General features: G+C 45.7%; 1 protein-coding gene across 5 annotated transcripts in view; it reads right to left on the bottom strand.

Annotated features, from left to right (window-relative positions):
* The window catches only part of ZMIZ1 (zinc finger MIZ-type containing 1), a 441,312-nt gene that overhangs the window by 110,373 nt on the left and 309,348 nt on the right, over positions 1-21,591 (bottom strand). Inside the window, exon 1 of one of the 5 annotated variants that reach the window (XM_036734713.1) lies at positions 16,080-16,123. The exons of the other annotated variants lie outside the window; for them this stretch is intronic. The gene's annotated coding sequence lies outside the window, so the exon portion shown is untranslated. Of the gene's footprint in view, positions 1-16,079; positions 16,124-21,591 lie in introns of those variants that run through there. 5 annotated transcript variants of the gene reach the window in all.

The following is a 21,591-nucleotide window of genomic DNA, read 5'->3' as shown; positions in this document are numbered from 1 at the left end:
CTCCTCCCAACGTCCAGACCCAAGCACAAGCTTGGGCACATAGGGCATCCTCTCTAAGTATTTTTTGGTTGGTCAATGGCCTTCCAGGTTTTCTTATATTCCACAAAGATTCTATGACTACTCTTTTTTAAAGGGAAGAAAACAGACTCAAAAGTTGTGACTTTCCTAAGGATACACAGTGAGTCAAGAGCGGAGTCTGGAGTTATCTACCTACCGGATGCCGTGTTCTCTGAAGTGGTTGGGCCTGGGGGAACCAACAAAAACTGCTTGATAAACATGGAAAAACTCATGGTATGCTGCTGCTTATTATCCAGAGTGTTTGTGTGTGTGTATATGTGTGTGTATGTGAGGGGGAGATATGCGCTTGTTAACCCAATATACTGGCTAATGCACAACTACCATACAATAGCTCCCATTTTAAAATAGCACTTTATGTTTACAAAGTTAAGTCGTAGGAGGTCAGTAGTGCAAATACTAGTATCATCCCCATTTTACAGAGGAAGAAACTGAAGGTCAGAGAGGTTGTGACTCACCCAAGGCCACATGGCTAGTAAGCGACAAATTCCAGGTCTTCTGACTCGGAGGCCAGTGGTCTTTCAACCATATTGCCTCCCATGGAGTACTGAATATCAAGCCAGGAAATTCTAACAATATAAACCACACTTAACATGATAGCTATTTACTGAACATAATTTTAAGTCATTTGATGACTCAGAAAATTCATGAAGAGAGAATCTCCAGATCATGGCTAAGGACATCAACTACCATTGTGAAAATCTTTTGGGGGAAAAATCCCTTCTGGACTTTCGGGCTTTGTGGGTGTTAGGAATTCTGTACTTTGGAAAGCCAACCACCAGAAAGAGAGAACCCAGAGGAGTGGAGTTGAGATGATTTCAAACCTCACATTGGCCAAAACATTTGTCCCGTGGAGAGTGAGCATCCCTGTCTCTGTAGGGTACTGGCTGTAAAGGCTGCCACGTACACCGCCTTCGAGGATACTTCAGGGGCAGGTGACAGGAGACCAGACTATACAGTCAGTCAGTCTAGTGAGCCTTTCTTTAACTAGGCACATTTCGCCAGGTGAACCATAGGGAGGAGAAGCCAGAGGCCCAGCTGCCAGGGGCCTATTTAACACCATCCTAAGGGCACCCGGGACTGCTATCAACCCAGTCCCCAGAGCACCCAAGAGCTTCTTTTAAAGGCTTTCCACCCCAGGGATACACTGTAGCCATGATGACAAATGTTTCCTCTTCACAACATTCTGCCAGATAATCAAAACTACAAACACACATCCTTCCCATCCTGACCCCCCAAGATCTTCTCAAGCCACATAGGAAGTTTTAGCTCTGAATTTCCTTGTCTGGCCAGAAATTGTTCACTGGGTCATTGAAATGGCACAAGTGGTAAAAATCACCCAAGCAAAAAAGATCTTCTGTAGCCTCAGGTGGATGGAAGAGAATGTTACTTTTCTTACTCCTTCTTGTCCCCAACACACACACCCCCAAATTATTCACACATCTTCATTTTAAAGTGGCAGCCCTTCTGGTTTCCCCCTAGGGGCCCTTCCCTCTACCCTTTCTACAACGTATGCCTAAGTATGCCCAACTGACTGTCTTAGAAGTCCAAGATGAATTAATTGACAGGGAGAAGTGTGTGCATGGGGGGTGGGGGTGGGGATGGGAGGCTGCCCTCTTCATAATCCACAGACAAGCTCTAGTTCTTACCTTTCCTGTCTTTCATGAAGCTCCCCTCTGACCACAGCCATCCCTGAGTGCCCCCTCACCCCCACCCTAATGCTTTGGCAAAGGATGCAACCACTGACAGACTCTAGACTGGGGTTGTTTATTGTGGAGTGACTGAAATGTTTCCACTTCCATACACAACCCTTGTGTCTGTCTATATCCTCATATTCATCCACTGCATACACATATACAAATATGGTCACACTGCCTATTTAACTCAATTCTCCCAGCCTCTGAAGAAGAGGATTTTCTATCCCCACCGAGTATGTCTAAATTCAATGATCTGTACTCACCATTTCCACAGAAAATACTGTTCCTGGACTCTGGAGCCCCCCAGCCCCCCTCCAGGCCTGATCTGTTCTGCCTCTAAAACTGATTTCCCAATGGCCTGAATTTCACTGAGAATGTTCTGCCGTATCTGCCCACCACCTACTGTGGTTTGGTGAACAAACAGGGAACAATGAAGTGGGTGATTCGTCTCATTGAAGTGAAGGAAGCAAATTCAACCCAAGTGGGGAATGAAGCCAAGCCAAGCCACATTTAGAAGAGGCAAAGGCCACCAAAGAGCCCAGAACAAGGGAATAAGAGGAGAGAGCTATCCATTGGAAGGAAGGCCCAGCAGGGAGAAGCCACCTTCTCCTTGCCATTTCTCCACTTAAACAGCCTTCAGTGGCTCTCTAGCTTGTATTCCAAGCCCTCCTAGATTTGGCTGTCTCCTGCTTTTCCAACATTTTCTCTTGGCTCTCCTCAATATGAGCCCTCCACTTTAGGCATTCCAGGCACCTCTCAGTTGCCCGGAGAACACCAGAGACATCTCTGCCTTTACATTTGTTCAGATGATCTTCTCCTGCTTGGAAAGTCCTCCCTCATCTTCACCTATCCAACTCCCACCTATTCTTCAAGGCTTAGTTTGAAAGCTACCTCCTTTGTGGTGTCTTTCTTGTCTACACCACTGAATCCCTGTAGTACTGGTTGCATCGCCTCTGACACATCTCCAACCTTCCTAAATTACTTTGTTATTTATTCTCCTAATGAATTTCCCCAAAGCGCACAGTGCCAGAGCTGGGCAGTTATAAGGAAGCTCTTGAAGAACTGAACTGATGCAGGAAAGAGAGGGGGAAGAAAGAGAGAAGGAGAGGGAAAGAGAGAGAAGGAAAGGAAGAGGGGTGAGGAGAGGAGAGAGATGCCACCTCCAGCTAGAATCAGGGAGAAGAGCATAGATTTAGAGCTGAAAGGGAACTTAGGAGCATCAAATCCAGTCTTCTGATCTTATAGAGGAGGACACTGGGCCCAAGACAGGTTAAGTGATTTGCCTAAGGTCACACAGATAGGAAGTGGCTGAGCTGACTTTCGAACCCATGATCTCTGATTCTAAATTGAACATTCTTTCTATTGTTCCAAAAGGTCTCTCCATCACACAAGGAAAAAGCAAACATCCCCAAGAGAGCAGAGTGACCTTCATGGGGGTGTAGTGTGTGTGTGTGTGTGTGTACATGCATATGTATATACACATGTGTATGTTCACACCTGGGAGACAGGAGCAAAAAAAAAAATCTCATTGAGGTCTGAAACAGGCAAAGGGAAAATTCAATCTTGCTGGTGTATGTGTATAATGGGAAAAGAGAAACTTCTTATCAAGCTCATCTAAAGTATTCTCAGAGAAGGTAAGAAAACCATTTAAAGCTCTTATAGGATTATAAGTTCCTCTGACAGGTCTGATTATTTTCGAGGCCTAATTCCATTAGAGTATCAGGCAGGCCAAGGGAGCATTCCTCTACTAACTATAGGGCAAGAGGTCAGGATGGATCTTGATAGAAAACATTAGAAGTTAAGAAGATGCAAATCTCTAAAACTATTTCTAGCCCAGAGGTTCCAGCCTATGTTAAGCGGTACATACCCACCACCTACATACATACTTACACACACACACATCCCCTACTTTCAAAGGAGGAGGAAGGGTACACAGCTCCTGATCATCCCCACCCCCATCCCCAACTCTCCATTTAAAATCCCTTGAGCTGCTGGGGAATAGGAAGGGTTCTGGGCTTCCACATAGCAGCGAACACTCACAGCTGGCCTTCAGGGCTTCCCGGGGTACAGGTGAGTTAATGCTTAGCTCAGCACCGCAGCAGGACCTCCCAAGAGGACTGCTGAACTCCAGGTCAATGAATCTTGTTCAACAGCTGCTATTCGACTACCTCCAACTCTAGCGGTCATTCGCCTTCTTTACTAGTGACCAACATCAGGCGCTGAAGTGCTGGGCCTCCTGGGCCCCACCCCTAAAACGCCATCTCCTCAAAGCCTGAGGGGTTTTGGAGTTTTCCCCAGATTCATTCGTGGATTGTTACCTGCCTTTTTTTTTTTTAAACATACAGAGAAACGTAGAAGTGTCTGTTGGGTAACCAAATAGCCTCCAGTCAAGGGAGAACCCAGGAGTCCTTGACTCCTGGTCACTCATGCAAACTATCACCCAGGATTGTTTGTACCTAGAGGGATACTAAAGAAAGTAAGAGAAAGTATAGTTATGTGTGCACACATGTGCGTGAACACCCACACCACGTGCATACACAGGCTGGAGTGAAATAAGGGTTTGTCCCAATCTCATCTATAAATGAGGGGGACTGGACAAAATGGCTCTAAGCTTTTTTCTGGCTTTAAACCCAGGATCCTGTGATCTGATCTCATCTCCCACTGTTCTCCAATACAGGGCACCCTCCATGGTAGCCCAGCTTGTCTCCTTACTGCCCTGCCATCAACTCCTGCTCATTCCTGCCCCCGGCCTTGTGATGCTCCCTCCACCTGGCACACCCACCCCATCTATCTGTGTCCATTCAGATCGTCTCCATACTCCAAGGTCAAATCTAGGCCTATTCCTTCCACCACGGCAGGCTTCCATGACCCTTTCAGGGTCTTCTAGGCCCACTGAAGCTCGAAAGTCTCCCTTCTCTGTGTTCCCCCGACACTGGCTGTCTGTACCATACAATGGAGCACTTTGTTGTGTTCTATTACTTCATGTGTGTTAGTATGATCTCCCCAAGTAGACTGTCAGCTCCTTCCTGCAGGAGTTGTATCTTCTGCTCTTTCTGGATCCTTCATAGGCCTTAGCTAAAGACTTATTGATGAAGAAGGTCTGGGATTTGTGACAGATTATAATGAGCCCAAAGAAACAGTAGAGAACTGCCCAAGGAAGAAGCAAGCAGCCACTGGCTGGGCCCCTGGATCACCCCAGTTCCTCCACAGCTTTCCTGTCCTCCCTAGAAATCTTCACCTGATTCTTTACTATGGTGTGGATGTGACCTGGGATTCTCTAAGGCTATGCCAAGTGGAACACAAGATCTGGCAGGCCCTATACCAAGCTGGATAGGTTTCCAGACAGGCCCTATGACAGACCATATGTTTGACATCCAAGGACCACTTAGCTAAGTTTGGAGAGGCCCTGAGCCAGACGGTTGGCCACCAGATGATGAATTTGTTCTGGCCTTGGCTAAAGACCATCTACTCAGGCGTGCAATCTATATCAGCAGAGGAAGTACCACACTAGCAAAACCACAGCATCTTTGAAGCATTTAGATCTTCTTTCCAGGAGGGGATACAACCATATTCTAAGACCTGGGAGTGCTCAGAGAAGTAAGTCTGTATATATCATTCTTTTGGGGTCTTTTAGCAGCCCTGGGAGCCTAAGGGGAGACAGGAACCTCAGAGTATAACATCTTAGTTCCTTCTCTGGTTAGGATGCAAAACTCCCCCCCCCCCCCATCTCCTCTTCCTGAACCTTGGCAACTCTGAAGTTCTAGGACACAACAGTAGCTGGATGTAAAATCTCTCCAGTGGTGGTGGTAGGAGGATAGAACACACAAATTCCCACCCTGTCTTCCTAAGGTTCTCACTGGGGGGAGACTGTTTCACCCTGGATTACTGCTAAAATGTAAATAAAGCTGGTCTGTGATGAGAGATGCATTTCATAGCGTGTTACAGGACAGGGATTCAAATCCCAGCTCTAGTAGTCACTGTCTGTGTGACCTTGGACAAGTCACTTCACTGGGGTTACCTCATATCACAAGGGGTTAGATTTGGTGATCTCTGAGGTTTCTTCCTGCTCAAAAATCTATGACCCTATGATCTCACTTGCAGAACTCTGTGTGGAAGGTGGGACAGCCATTTTTATTCCAATTTGACAGAGGTAGAAACTGAGGCTCGGTGGGAGTCAGTGAAGAAGATGGACCCAGGACTACTTGAGTGCTAAAGTAATAGTGAGTACCAACCAAAGAGACATGTCTCTTAGCTTTCTGCCTCAAGCAATAGGCTGCAGGTGAATACAACCTGATCTAACCCGCTAGGTCAGCCAAACGTACAATTCCTGCCAAAGATCCTCCCCACACCCTTTATACACACACAACTGCTCACTCAAAAGACATCAAAGTTGAGCAGAGAGCACTTGAAAAGTCCAAAGAAAGTAACACTGTTGGCACTCAAAAAAGGAAGAAGAAAAATAAGAAGAAGGAAGAGGAGGAAGAAAAGGAGGAGAGAAGAAGGAAGAGAAGGAGGAGGAGAAGAAATCCCAACCCAAAAAGCTCCCCTAGAAAAAATGGAAGAGTAGAAATCTCCAGACTGTGGGTCTTAAATTCACTGGTTTAAACTGGGAAATGGCATATTTTATTAAACTTCAAATAATAGAAAGAGCCTTGGACTAGGAATCAAGAGATGTGGGTTCTAGTCCTGGCATCCCATTAGAATGGGAGCTTCTGAAGAGATGATAACTTGTTTTTGCCATTCTTTGTATCCCCAGAACTTAGTGCCTGGCACACAGTAAATGCTTAATGAATGTTAGATGATTAATTGATGATGATGATGATGACCTTGCCCCTAATTCACTATATGATCTTGGCCAAGCTGTGGTCTCCTGTTTTGTCACCTATAAATGTGGGAGTTGTAGGAAACAATGACTAAGCTCTCTTCCAACGCTAACAGTCTGTGAATCTAATTCCATGACTCAGTATACTACGTCTTAACACATGGCACGTGGGCTTTGAGATAATGGAAGGCTGGATTTCTCTGAAGAAGCTCCTGATTGCCTGTACTTAACTTGGACAGTTAAGCCCAGATTCTATGGGGAAGTGGGCTACTCCACCAGCACACAAAGACCATATTCTGAAGAAATTAAGGAAAGACCAGAGGATGGGGCAGCTCCTGGAGTCCAGTGTGAACACCAGTGAAGCCTTCCCTGATTCTTCCTCCTAAAATACAGTCTTATTCTCCTCTCAGATTTCACACCACACTTGGCTCTTAGGCCCCTATGATGGATTATTTTGTATTATAGTTCTTTATACATGATCCCCCTACTAGAAGACTGTGAATTTCATGAGGAAGTGAACAAATCCTTACAGTTCTCTGAATGTTGTAGGAATTTACCAGCAGTAAACGCTTTCTGAAGTTCCCTGTCACATGTAATGCCCTTCCAAGGCCCACAGGCTGGTAAGTACCATGACAACTCCCAAAGTAAAGTATTTTAAGAAGACCAAAGAACCTGGTTTGAAACTTCACTGGTGATGCTTTCTACCTGTGTGGCCTTGGGCAGCTCACTTCACCAACCTGGGCCTCAGAGGTCTTCTAATCCTATATCTATGATCCTAATTCATTAATCACCCAGACTACCAGTTTTTAAGGGGGACCTACTCTGCACTCAGGCTTGTGCTGGGTGATAGAGAGAACAAGAAACCATGCCCCCTCCCCCCCTTGGTATTTACTGTCTGGCTGTTGGACATAAACAGATACACATACATGACCCAGGCGGTGGCTGACCACCTACAAATGCAGGGCTAAATTGTAGGATACAGATTAGAAGCATTCTGACAGTTTGCCAAGGAAGAAGATGGGAGAGGCCTGGAGTAGGAAGGGAAAGCTTCACTGGAGGAGTGAGAATTATGCTAGGCCCTGAGAAGGAGGGATAGTGCTGGCTAGGCAGAGAAGAAATCATTCCACGAGGCCCCTTCCCCAACACTGACCCAGAATGTCCTCTCTCTCCCCTCTGTCTCAATTCTGCTCCCTCCAGAAAGCCTCCCCAAAGCACTCCAGCCCAGAGTAGCCTCTCCTTCCTTTATACAGCACTTACTTCACCCCTCAGTTAAGCAACTAGCATACAGTGTCTGGTATTCTCAATTATCTTGTCCTAGGTATACAGCATATATACATGAAGTAAGTAATCACTATAACAGATTGAGAGATGGAAAGGACAGAGTCTAACCCCCTTATTTTGTAAGTGAGGAAGCTGAGACACACAGAGAGTATAAGTGACCACCCAGGATCACGCATCTGCTAAGTGTCTAAGGTGGGATTTGAACTCAGGTGCTTTTCCTGGCTCTAGGGCCAAAGCCCCAATCTACTATGCCACTGGTGTCAAACTCAAACAGAAATGGAGCCAATAAACTGTACATGCTGGCTGCATGTTGAATGTAAAATCACACATGAACATTATCTACGTTCTACTGTATCTCGATTTTGTTTGTTAAATATTTCCCAATTATATTTGAGTCTGGTTCCAACAACTGTGGCCACTTCAGTTGTGCTCTCTCTCTGTCCACATGCCTATGCATACATACACACATATATACATATACCCATACGTACACCCACATAATATGCATATACACATATGTACACACATCTATTATATGTATTGATACATTAATAATATGCATGATGCACATGTCTAATCCCAATGACATTACAAATACCGGAGCAAGAGGAGGAAGGAGAAAGAGAGGCAAGGGCTAAGTTTTATGCCTTGCCCTTAACATCTTCAAAAATTTCACTGACTTGAAACTGATCCATTGAGACCAAACTACATGGGCTGAAGCATGCAAATCTATGGGTTCTATTTAACCCTTTGTGTGGCAGGCTGGAGTCCAGGGAGGGACAAATGAAAGAAGAGATAGAAAGCTCAAGAGTTTCCCAAGAGGAAGAACAGACTGGCCTTTCTGGGGAAATAAATACCACCAAAAACAAGCAACCAAACCAAACCAGACCAAAAACCCAGACAGGACAAGAGTGTTGAGATAGACTTTCCACTGAATAAGAGGGCAATAGGGGATGGTCAAGAAGTGGGGAAGGCCCAGGGATTTCATTCGCTGGTGGGGTAAGTAAGAGTGGTCAGACTGGGACCCCATGCTTCCTTCTGGCCCTAACACTACTGGCAGCAGCAATGAGATCCCTACCACGTTGCTCTTTCCAAACTTAAAACCTTCAGTTGCTCTCGGAATAAAGTCCAAAATGAGCCTGGCAACTCAATGATTTCTCCAAGTTAGTCCCACCCAATTTATCCAACTTCATCTCCTTCCTGATGCTTCTCAAACATAAAACCTCTGCTCTAATAAGGCCAGAGCTGCTTACTCACTGTCACCTGAAAATACCATGACCATTCCTATCGCCATCCTCAATGCCTTCCTTCCTCTCTGCTTATCCAAACCTACTCATTTTAGGGGCAGCTAAGTGGCAAAATGGACAGAGCACCGGGGACTGGAGTCAGGAAGACTCATCTCATGAGTTCAAATCCAGCCTTAGACACTTACTAGCTGTGTGACCCTGGGCAAGTCACTTAACCCTGCTTGCCTCAGTTTCTTCATCTGTCAAATGAGCTGGAGAAGGGAATGGCAAAACCACTCCAGTATCTTTGCCAAGAAAACCCCAAATAGGGTCACGGAGAGTTGGACACGACTAAAATGACTGAACAGCACTGATTTTAAAGACCCTGTTCAAGTTCTATCCTTTTCAGGAAACCTGCCCTGATTATCCCAGCCAGTACTGTGCTAGTAAATGTTTATCAGCTCTCCAAAAGAAAATATACACCCATGTATGTATATACATGTATATATGCATATATATACACATACATACACTTTTATGTTTAATCTATTTATGAACATTTTCTCCATCACTTTAAGTCCAGACAATTAACAAAACAACAAATCAAGCCCTGATTTCTGAGGCGTAAATGCTCCTGTTGAAAATTTAACAACTGGCAGGAGAACCTGTAGGAGCCGACTCCAGCACATCCCTGTACCTAAGAGATTAGCCAGTTTATCTAGCCATTTTGTTGATGAAGAAACTGAGGTGTGTCACTTACAGAGCAAGTGAGCAGGGGAGTCAAGAAGAGATTATAACATTCTAGGATTGTAAAGAATGTTAAAGGGCCAGGACACCAAGGCTCGAGTTCTTAGTATGCCACCAAACCTCAAAAGAAACTGAACTGGGAGTGGGCTGAGCAATGATGAATGGAATAGGGAGACAGTCGATACAAAGGGTCAGTCACCTTGGGGTTTGGGGCACCAGCTAGAGCTAGGTTCTGGCTTCTTCCTACAGAGGGATCTCCAGCCAAAGAAGGAACTGAGCAGAAGCAGAACTGTACCCCACCCCCACCCCAGTTTCCTGGGTTACGGCCAAGGAGGCACCACCCTCCCCAGAAGAGGAGGGGCTGAGCAGTGTCTTGGCTCTACCCACATGCTCAGGAAACGTCTGTCATCTTGGTCACAGCTGACAGTACTGATGAGTAGGGCTGGGAGTCAGGGTGAGTCACTGGGCTGGTTTTGTCAGTTAAGTTGAAGGGCATCTATGTCAAACCCCAAACAAGAAAGGACAATGAGGATCAGAGGGACCAGCTCTGTTTCTGTCGCTGGGGATCCAGAACGCTTGCTGGCTTGTTCTGGCTGCTGTGTGGGAGGGGAACAGGAAACCTTGACCTTGAGTACCATGAGCCAGCTGGCTTGACCTCCCACTCACCAACACTCATCTCCCTCCCCTGCCAGAAGCTTCTAAGAATCTGAAATTCTCCTGAGGTTCTTTTATCTCTCTCTGAACTGCTACCACTAACCTTTTGTAAGCCAGGAAGCTCTTCCTTAGCTCTAACCTTTCTAAGCCATGATGTTCTTGTTTGAGTCAGGTCTAACTTCATCTCTCCTTCTCCAATTCCCTGAAGTTCTGGGTCACTCTCCCAGATGAAGTGTTGGGTCATTCTTCCAGATGTCCTGGGTTTAACTAGCGGGAAGACTTGTCTTCATAACATTCCCCATGGAAATATTTTTATGAACTGATGCCCAGAGAAATAAGTGGAACCAAGAAAATAACATATACAATAACTCAACAATGTGAAATATCACTAACATGTACTTTTAACAGAAAAACCACTAGAGTTCTGGAGAAAAGGTAATGAAGCACATTTTTGCCACAGCAAAGATGTGGGGAACTACTGGGTAAAAAACTCAGAGAACGTTTCTATAATGGATGTTTCCTAAATTGTTTCTCTTTGTCATGAAGGAAGGGTCAGTCTTAGGATGGAGGGTATGTGTGTGTGGATTGTGTTATAAGGACAGAAGGCACCAATAAAACAAAAAAAAAAAATGTCCCTGGCCGAGGCATGGCGGGCACGTACATTTGTATGTAGTCCCTGGTGCAGGAGAGGTTGAGGCTGATGGACTGCTTGAGTTGGGGAGTTCTGAGCTTCAATGGGGCTACAGCTTATGTGGGTATCTGCATTATGTTCAGCACCAATATGGTGAATCTTGGGAGCAGAGTACGACCTTGGAGTGGGCAAACTGACCCGGGTCAGAAATGCAACAGCTTAAAAGCTTTTTGGTTAAACGTTTTGGGATTGAGCTTGTGAGTGGCTACTGTGCTTCTGGCACGGGCAAGATAGGGAAAGCTAGTCTTTAAAAAAAATCCCCCTGGGAATGCCAAGTATCAGGTCTTCCAGAGACAGCATCTTTGTCCAACACAACCATTTTCTTATCCATCCAACAATCTGCTCAAGCTCTTCCAGAGGCCAGAAGCTCAGAACTGCAAGGGATTTCAGAGACTGTCTAGTTTAGCCATACCTGAACAAGAATCTTCTCTATGATATATGACAGGTATGGAATTCATCCTTTATTGAGAGGGCTCTGGAAGGGATGATCCTTTCATTTTTCAAGACACTAAGATGTCTTTCTTTGCAACTACCACTTGGGACCTCTAGGACCACGCAGAACAAGGCTAATAATTCCTTTTCATGATAACCTTTCAAATTCTGGAACACAGAAATCATTTCTCCACTAAGTCTTCTATGTAAACACCGTCTTCCTTCCTTCCACTAATCATCAGCCCGCATGATCTCAAGGCCCTTCACCCTCCTGGGGTGTCTTTCTCTGGACTCACTCTAGTTTATCTGTCTTTTCTAAAATGTGGCACCCAAAATCAAGTGTAACATTCCAAATGTAATCTGACCAGAGCAGAGTATAGCAGGGCTGTCACCCCTGTAGCCCTAAACACGCTAAGATTGTACAAGATGGCTGGCCGCCACATCACACTGTTGACTCATCTTGACCTTAAGGGTCCATCTGCTAAAATTGCCTGTTTCTTTTCCAAAGAATTGGTGCTTGGTCACCCTTTCCCCCTATCTTTTCTTGAGAAGGTAATCTTTGGAACTCAAGTGTATCAGTTGATGGGGATGTTACTATTTAGGCTGACCATAAATATATGTAAATTCCATGAGGAAGAGAGATGCCTCTTCCCCTCTGATGAATTAAAGCTTACAGCCACAACAATAATCTGAATGTATAATACTTTATGGTTACAAAGTGGCCTGGCAGCTCTCTTATGAAAAATGAACAAAAAAGAATAAAGTTATTTTCCCCCTAAAATACCATCCAAATCGTTCTCTTTCTTATGACCACTGTTTAGGGCTGAAGATAGGGGAAGGGGAACAAAGTGTATTTTTAAACCCCAAAGTAAGAATGTTTCTCCTACAGGAAGCAATATGTTATGGAAGAATGAGCAATGACACTCTCTGCTTACTCCCAGCTTTACCACTGGCTTCCTGTGTAAACTCCAGCAAGTCACTTAATTTCTCTCTCTCAGCCTCAGTTGGCTCAACCGTCAAAGGGGGTTAATGGTCTAATGGCCAGGTCTACCTCCCAGGGTGTTTTGGGAACAGCTAAGCATCTCAGCTGAGATAATGGACGGGAAAGAGCCTCGTGAAGTCTAAGGCAATCGGTGTGGCATTAAGGTTTTTAGTCAGCATGCTTCTGCTGCACAGAAAAGGGCAGTGTTGGCATGGGAAAGAGTGAATGCTGGACCTAGAACCAGGAGAGGGCTAACTTCAAGTTCTGGCTTTGGGAATCTGGGCAGGTTACCCTGTTTAATGCCTCAGCTTCCTCATCTGAAAAACGGAGATAATAATGCTTTCACTACCCATTTCCTAGGCCTGAGTGAGGAAACTGCCTTGTAAACCTTAACGTGCAACATACATATAAGTTGTTGTCTGTAGAAAATCTTTCCAATGGTGCTGTGAGAGAACCACCTTTAAGTCAGGGACTGTAGGGAAGGAAGAAGCTGGGCAGAAAAATGGCCACCCCCTACCACACCATGGTTAAATACCACCTTGACGCAGAGCAGGGGTTCCTCACCTGTGCTCTGTGCCTTGCTTAAAAAAAATTCTTTTCAATAGCTATACTTAATATAATTCCTGTCCTTTGTAGTCACTAAGAGATCCATGGGTTTTCTCACCAGTCTGCTGAAGGAGCTTAAGAACTCCTGACCTAGAGGAAACATGGTGATTGCTGCTCCACTTCCTCTCAGTTAAATGAGTGCCACGGCCACTGCGGTTCTTTGCAGCTTTCTCAGTCTTAAAGTCTATGTAACGATTCCATACTTTTCTTGGGCTTGGCTCCTTCCGTATTCCCTGGTTACCATTAACCTCTCCAACAACTTATAACCCTTAGGGAAGATATCTCCCCACAGACAGGCACCAGCAAATCCCCTCAGGACCAAAGTGACATTGATTAAAGATAAACACTGAGCTCATGGAGGAAGGCTTTTTTCCTCTAACTCAGCCAAAGCACATCTTCCCATTCCGGGGACCCACCTTGGAGCCAGATCCCTGGCTCCCATCCTCATGCCGGATCAATTGATGGTTTCATATTGATTGGTGCCTAGGAGGCACTAAGGTACTCTACAGAGACCTGACTCTGCCTAGGGCCCCCCAATGACTTCTACTCTGTCTCCTCCTTTTACTTCGCTTAATGCTAAGGGACAATGCTCAATGAACTGTCTCCTCTTCCATGCTGGCTCTTAAGGGGAGAAGAGGAGCAACATTTCCTACTTGTGCCCTAAATGATGGAAAAAGCATTGGTCTCGAAGTGTTAGGCTATGGATTCTGCTTCCAATGCCGTCACTAATTAGCCATCTGACCTTGAACAGGTTTGCTAACCTCTCTCAGCCACCATTTCTGCATTTGACAAAGGGGAGTACTAATACCTACCTACTCTATACCTCTTTGATAGAACTTTGGTGAGGATCAGATGTGATGGCAGACGTGAAAAATCTGAAAAATACTCCTGCTATGCAAAGGCAAGCTGTTGGTATTTTGAAAGTCAAAACTTTTTTTTTCTTTCCTCCAAGTTTCTAGTTACTACCAGGGAGTACAAATTCTCATCATCTGGTTGGTTCTCACTAAGGAAGTTCAAAGTAAAAATAACCATGACTACAACTTTCATCTAACCCCATCGATGCTGGTCACCCAGACTGACAGTATGAAAAGAGGAACTAACAAAGCAGCTGTACAGATCTCACCACTCCTTGGGTCCCAGGTCACATTCCTCAGACAGATATGGAGGGAGAAGACAAGGTTTCCACAGGGAAGGGGGAAAAGGCATCCACTCTTTTCCACAAGCACAAGATCTGAGACACTCTTGGCCAGCCTAGAACCATAGAATTCTATAACTAGAAGGAACCTTTGAACATCTAACACCACTTCTCACACAGTGATTACAATGTAGATCCTGACATGGAACACTCCAAATGAGGTACCTCCTGAGGCTCTCACGATATGTGGATTTGGGCCAGGTACAAACAGAACACAACACATGCCATTTTAACCTGAATGCAAAAGACTTCCCCTTTCCAAACTCTGGGGAAGGTGTCAACCACTAATCATCATTTTTGGCCCCCACACCCCATTAGTCTCTAAGACTACACAAGATGCTTTAACTTTCTATTGGCAGGTGCCAAGGAAAGATGTCTCCAGGGCCAAGGCTATCTTGGCACTGAGTCTTCTCCAACATGACCTCCCCCACCCCATTCCAAAGAAAGAATTGTTCAGACAGGACTGTCAAGTATGCCCACCTGTTCTCCTACCAACTGCAAGACCATACAGTCATATTCATCTGCTACTGCTTTGGGGGCCTTTGGGCCAGACTGGAAAGGACAGAAATACTCATGACATTGCTGTTAGAATCCTCTCCAAATATTCATAAGAGGCCCCTCTGGAGGACAGATTTTGTTCCTAAGGCCAAGGACCATCCAGGGAGATGATCACAGCCCTAATTCCTGTCTTGTGCCCAGCCTGGCCATCTGCCAGGAGGCTGCAAGCTACAAAGCTGCCTGGGGTTGCTCATTCTCCTCACCTTCATCACACTTCAGTCCTGGTTAGATGCCTGTCATGGTGTGTAACCCAAACATCTAAGTTGCATGCTTTGATTTCATTGCAAGGAGCCTTTCTCCCACCCCCTCTCATACAACTGCCCCCTTTCTCCCTCCCCATTTACTCCAACCCTTTGAAATACTCCCTCAAGGCTTTTAAACAGATACTTTCAACCCTGGCACTTAAGGACAGACAGCCTCCACAGTGCTGAGAGAACCCAGGAAGCCTCCTGCCAACTTCTGAGACTGGTCCAAATGCCAAAATGACCCCTCTGCTAGGAGCTTCCTTGTGAACCCTTGTCAGAAGTCTGTCTGGGCTTATGTGGCAAGGATTTTCAGAAGACAGTCTGACTGAAATGGTGACATCACCAGGTACTTATTCCTCTGGGAGCCTTCAGACAACATTTTGACAGTACAGACAGCTTAAAGTTTCGAGACGTGCTATGAATGCCTTGGGTACAGGTTTTAAAAAATGATCAAAGGTTAAGGAAAAAGCCTTTTAAAATGCCTGCTTAACAGTCAACACTCCATCTTTTTTTCTGAGATGAGGGAGGTCCCAAGGAAAAGAATAAAATTAGCCAGCTTTGTACAGCTTGTTGAGGGAGGCACAATACATGGTAACTGTATGCAAATATGTTCCACTTTTCTATGGAAGTCCGCCTTTTCAGTCTCTTGGGCTGTGCTCTCTCCATCTGACAACATGCAACACAGGGCTTGCTCTACCCACAATGCACCATCTCTGCCTCGGTCTCACACACACACACTAGCTCACTCACATACACAGAGCCTCAGTCAGGCTGGAGGACACATCCCCAGCACCCCAGAGTCTTCCCCACCTTCAGCCGTTGTCCTTCTTCCCCCTTCCCTCTATTCCTCCCCTCCCCCCCAACTTACCCACAAGTCACACTTCATTCATACTAGTGCTCCTCTCCTCCCCTCTCGCTTCTGTTGCTGGGGAAAGGGCCACATATGGCTGGGAACAAACAGTTCTAGGCAGAATTCAGCTAGTGCAGAACAAAGACTGAGAGCCTGCAAGGGAGGGCAGCCTTCTTGTCTCTACACAAGGCAGCCAGAAGCTGTTCTCCAGCCCCTGCTCCCCTCTCTTGCTTTCTCCTCCTCAGAGGGCACCCTGCACTCGCTCACTCGAGCTCTCTCTCTCTCCTTTCTCTCTGCCTGTCCAGCTACTGCACAACACACATCAATTATTCATCGCTTGTCTCCGAGTTTCCAGGCAAAACCAATCACAGATGGAGGCTCTGCTAATGGGGCCGCTGCCGCGGTTGCCAGCAGCCTGTTTGTGCTCGGGCGACAATCCTCCAGAGACAATAAAGGGAATCGGGTTAAGCTGGAAAACTTCACACATCCCTGAGCAGCCCCGAACACGGGAAACAGAGAGAGAGAGAGAGAGAGAGAGAGAGAGAGAGAGGAAGGAGAGAGAGAAAGAGGAGAGAGAGGAAAGAGAGAGAAAGGGGAGACAGAGAGAGAGAGAGAGAGAGAGAGAGAGAGAGAGAGAAGCAGAGAGAGGACAGAGGCAGCTAGATGCCAGGCTTGGTGGGCACCATGTCTAGGGCTTCCCAGTGAAGCTAGCGTGTGGACTGGTTTAAATGCCCCTGGTGGGAAGGACATGGATGGGGTTGGGCAAAGGATGGTTCTTAAGGGGGGGAAAATCAGACACATTTCTTTTTTCTTTTCTTTCTTTTTTTTTTTTAAGGAGGGGGGAGGAAGAAGATCACCCTCCCCATCAAATAAATAAAGGGAAATCTCACCTTGGCTGTGTGCCAGAAATATGGGACGCTTCTGTCTCTCTAGTGATCCATTTCTTTCTCTTTCTCCCACCATGAGATCGTTGCACACACCCACCCTCACACACTCTCACGCCACACACACGTTTTCAGACAGACACAACCACTTTACAGAGAGAGAGAGAGAGAGAGAGAGAGAGAGAGAGAGAGAGAGAGAGAGAGAGAGAGAAATTTTGAAGTGGCTCACATTTCAAACTTACAGGGAGGGCTGGGGCACGTTTCAGGACAAAGCACAGCTCCTGCCTCCAGCCTCCTCTGGAGGTGGCTAACATTCCGGCAACCCTTGTACTCCCACCCCCACCCCATCCATTAATTGGAGGCAACACTTGTTCGAGTGTGTCTAACAAATCATCTCGAAAGCCCAGGGGGGCTGGAAAGTCTTTAGATTAGGGAACCCTAGGAGCTTCGAGTGACTAAGAGAATCAAACCACACCAGCTAATGAGTCCAGGAAGGAAAGGCTGGCTGGGTTCAAGCTAGAAGACCAGCTAGGGGCCAGGAAGGGGGCATTAAAAATGTACCCTGAGGCCACATTCTGTATGATGCTGGGGGTGCAGAGAGCCTGAGCTGGGTGCCAGCCATAGGGAGAGGAGGCCAGCCCTAAGCCTCCCTACACACCTGCCTGGAGTAAGGCTGCCTGCCAGCTGTCTGATCAGTGGATGATTCCTAGGGCTAAGGCCAGGAGTGGGGGGGTGTGGGGGGTGCAAGCCCTACTCAGCGGGGGCCAAGGGCAAAAAAATGCCGCTAGCTGCAATGGGATTTCCATAGCGAAGGTGACCCATTCCCCTCTCCATCCCACCCCCTCTCAAGCCCCTCATGCTCCAATCTCTGAAGCCTTATACAGGATGAGCGAGCGCGCGCGCACACAAGCACCGCGCGCACACGTGGGACACAGACAGATACAGACACACAGAGCCAGCGGACCATGTGACCCGCAGGGGGAAACTGGAGGGAGGTTGAAAGCTGCTGCAGGCGGGCCGGGCCAGCCCAGCCCACCCCCTCCAGTTGCAGCATCCTGTGGTGGCCTCGGCCACTTTCTTCTCTGCGCTAGCCTGCAGCAAAGCAGCCCTTCCCAGCACAGCAGGGCTTGGCGCCCCACCGGGAGGCAGCCGGCAGCGTCTACCCTCTGGCCCCCAGGCACACCGTGGGAGCAAATTCACAGGGGACCCTTGGAGCCGACCAGATGTCACACACACCCAGAGGCTGACAATGCTTTATCTCCTCCCTCCCCATGCCCATCACTGTCCTGAGCTGTCTCTCCTGCCTCTCGGGCTCACCTTGGGCAAGTCATTTAACCTCTCCTTGCCTTACTTTCCTCATCTGTAAAATGGGGATGATCCCTTACCTTCCAGGCTTGTTGTGAGGATCAAATGAGAAAATGATTGTACTGTGCATAGCACAGGGGCACTATATAAATGTTAGCTGCTATTATTAGAGCTAGTATTATTTCACCTCCCCTTGCCTCGGTTTCTTTATTTGTAAAAATAAGCGGCTTGGATTGGTCTACCTCAGAGAGATCTCTTGCATCTATGATTCCCGGGCCCCTACTACCATCAACCCGTGGAAATGATTTGAATCCTGGCAGAAACAAAATATAATGCACTTACTACCAAGAAGAAATAAAGATTGGACAGAGAGTCCTAGAACCTTAGCGCACATGGTAAAGTGGAAAAACCACTGGTTCTGGTGTCAGAGGACCTGGGTTGAAGTCTAGCAGAGCAAGCATTACTTGACCCTCCCCTAAGTCTTCAGTCTCCTAAACTACAAAATGAGGTTGGGCCAAATGGCCCCTAAGCTCCCTTCCAGCTCTGGATCTATTGCTCTTGCCCAACCCTTTCATTTTAGAGATGCAGAAGTGTAAGGCCTAGAGGGGGGAGTGATTTGTCCAAGGGTCCTCTTCCTAGAGATGAAGAAGAGAACTCAAAAGGTTTTCCAGTAGGATCCCCCCCCCCCCACCCCCGCCATTTCTCTCAGGGAAAGTGTCAGGACTAGGAACTTAGTGTCCCACTTCATTAAAAGGCTCATTCCTCTACATGCCAGCTTATATTGGGCTCATCTCAAGTTTGGGATTATCAGCCCCCTCCAGTCGCTTCCCTCCCCTCTGTCTCCCCAGCCCCCACTGCAGAGATGATTAAATGTCATTTCTTCCCCACCAGGCTTGCTTCTCAAATCTCCACCTCTCCTCCACGTCTCCAAAAATCCCCGCCAGGGCCTGTTCATTTTTCAGCCTCAGTATCTTCCTTAAAGCCACCCATCCGCCTGTTTGCCTTCATAGTGGAAGCATGTTAGACAAATCACTTATCTAGAAATTATGTACTTATTCCTTGTTTGACACAAATCTTCAACAGGACTCTAATCCCACCCCATTGCTACTTGAAATATCACTTTCTATGATGACATTTTGAAACAGAGTTGTCATGGGCTTTTCTACTTTCACTCTAGTTAAATGGATTAATTCATACTTCATAACTTCCTGAATTTTAGACAAGAACAGTGTCATGTGGGAGAAATTCATCCCTATTTCTCTCCCAATCCTCGACCCTCCCTGCCACCTCAGGCCAAAGACCAGGACAAAAAAAGTCTTCTCTGGGTCTTTAGGTTTACAGTAGAAGAATGTCTCTACTTGCTCTCATCCAACTCAAACTCCACCCATTATTTCAAGGCCCAGCTGAAGTGTAATCTCAGCCAAAAAAATCTTCCCCGACTACCACAGCTACACATACCAACACTCTCAGCACTTAGATGCCCTTTCATATTTTATGATGATTTCACTCATTCAAAAAAATATTCTCCAAATGCCTACTGTATTCAAGACATTATAAAAACTACAGGAATTGGTAATATTTTATTCCAGCCTTCTTTTTAATCACATCGGTCTTATAATAACACAATGGGTAAAACTCTTATGTATCCAGAAATTAAACTGCAAAAGTCAAGTGCCTAATGAATTCTCAAAAATTAAATTTCATCTCGCTATCTTTTATTGCATTATACATTCCTTTAAAGTAGGTGAACAACACGGCCAATGTGTTGATTTGTTTGGATTGACTGTACTTTATTTGTCTCGAGTTCTTTGAAGGTGGAGGCTGCATTGGCAAAAGATGGTGATGTTTAAGAAAATATGAGCAATAATATAACATTTTTAAAAAGTAGCTCTGGTGACGAGCTTACCATGTATGGTCTATATCATAAAACTATTAACCACAATAGCCCAATATTGAGTGGGGATAATGTAGAAAGAGCATTGACCCAGGGAATGGAATGTTCAAATTCTATCTCTGATATTTGCTACCTTTGTGATTTTGGGTAAATCACGTAGCATCCTTGGGACCCAGTTGTGCAAATCACAAGCTTATGTAAATCATAACTTATCTATAAATCTATGATCCTATGAACATTTCCTGTTGAGGCTAGAAAAAATCCCAAAAACTTATTGTCCGCTACAGTACATTATACAGATAGGCACTTCTTGGTAATAATTCTTATCTAAAAGAGTTGTAATCTGAAAATGATGCTATAGTACCATCAACTCCAAGTTATTACAATTTTAGGCACACAGAGAATATGTCATCCATATTCTACAGGATATTTCTGTAAGAGGATGATACGTCCCATTCTATAGATGGGTAAAGTGAGGACCAGGAAGCTAGAGATGGCATAGAAAATCTAATCAATCTAGGATGAGGACTGGATGTCTGAGAGCTTTCAACAACTAACCTGGGCTGGTCCCTTCACCTCTCTTACACTGCTCAGGGTTTGTTACACATTTTGGGAAGGTGGCAATTATTGGTATCATTCACTCAGAATGAGATGAATGAAGAGAGATATATTTTTCTCATTGTGCAAGAATGTTCAAAACAACTCGCCATGAGCTTCTGGGTCTTGTGTGTGTGTAGAAATGAAAAACATGTTCTTCTTTTCCCAAAGCTGGAATCCCATCAACTTAAAGAACACTACATGAGAACATTAAAAATACCAGCCCAGATCAGCTCAATGGTTTGTGAATGAACCATGGTTCTGTCTCAAGTAGGGTACCAGGAGTCATGGTACAAGAAGTCAAGGCTCTCCTGGATGTCTGGCTCAAAAGATTATGGACATTCCTCCGTCATTCAAGTAACACGTATTAACGGTGTTTGTGTTGGAGACTATAGTAAAACTTTCCATGAGTGTTACTGAATCTGTCATAGTTCACATGGAATGATATATAAGCATACATGGCTCATACTAGAGCCAGAAGAGACCACAGAAGGTCTAAGATCACAGTAACTTAGGAGCCTGGATTTCAAGCTAGAAGGACCTTAGGCATTGCAGGCACTGAAGTTCACAGATGCAGAAGTGAGGGTCAAGAAAGTGAAGTGAGTTAGTTGCCCAAAGTCACACAGCTAGTTAAACAGCAGGGCCAGGATTTGAACCCAGATTCTCTGACATCAAATCCAGGACTCTTTCCACTATTCTGCCATCCAGTCCACATCTACACATGATTAGGCTGGAAGCTGACCAATGTTAAGAAAAAAAAAAACCCAACCCAGGAGGGTAAATAGGACTTTTCAAATGCTCTAAGAACCAGGAAAGTTGAGGCTGGGGCCTTTGAGAGGATAAATTACAA

Source organism: Trichosurus vulpecula, chromosome 8 (genome assembly GCF_011100635.1).
Source record: "Trichosurus vulpecula isolate mTriVul1 chromosome 8, mTriVul1.pri, whole genome shotgun sequence".
Classification (NCBI taxonomy): domain Eukaryota; kingdom Metazoa; phylum Chordata; class Mammalia; order Diprotodontia; family Phalangeridae; genus Trichosurus; species Trichosurus vulpecula.
Note: the sequence above shows the minus strand (reverse complement) of the source record. Positions and strands in the feature narration are given on the sequence as shown.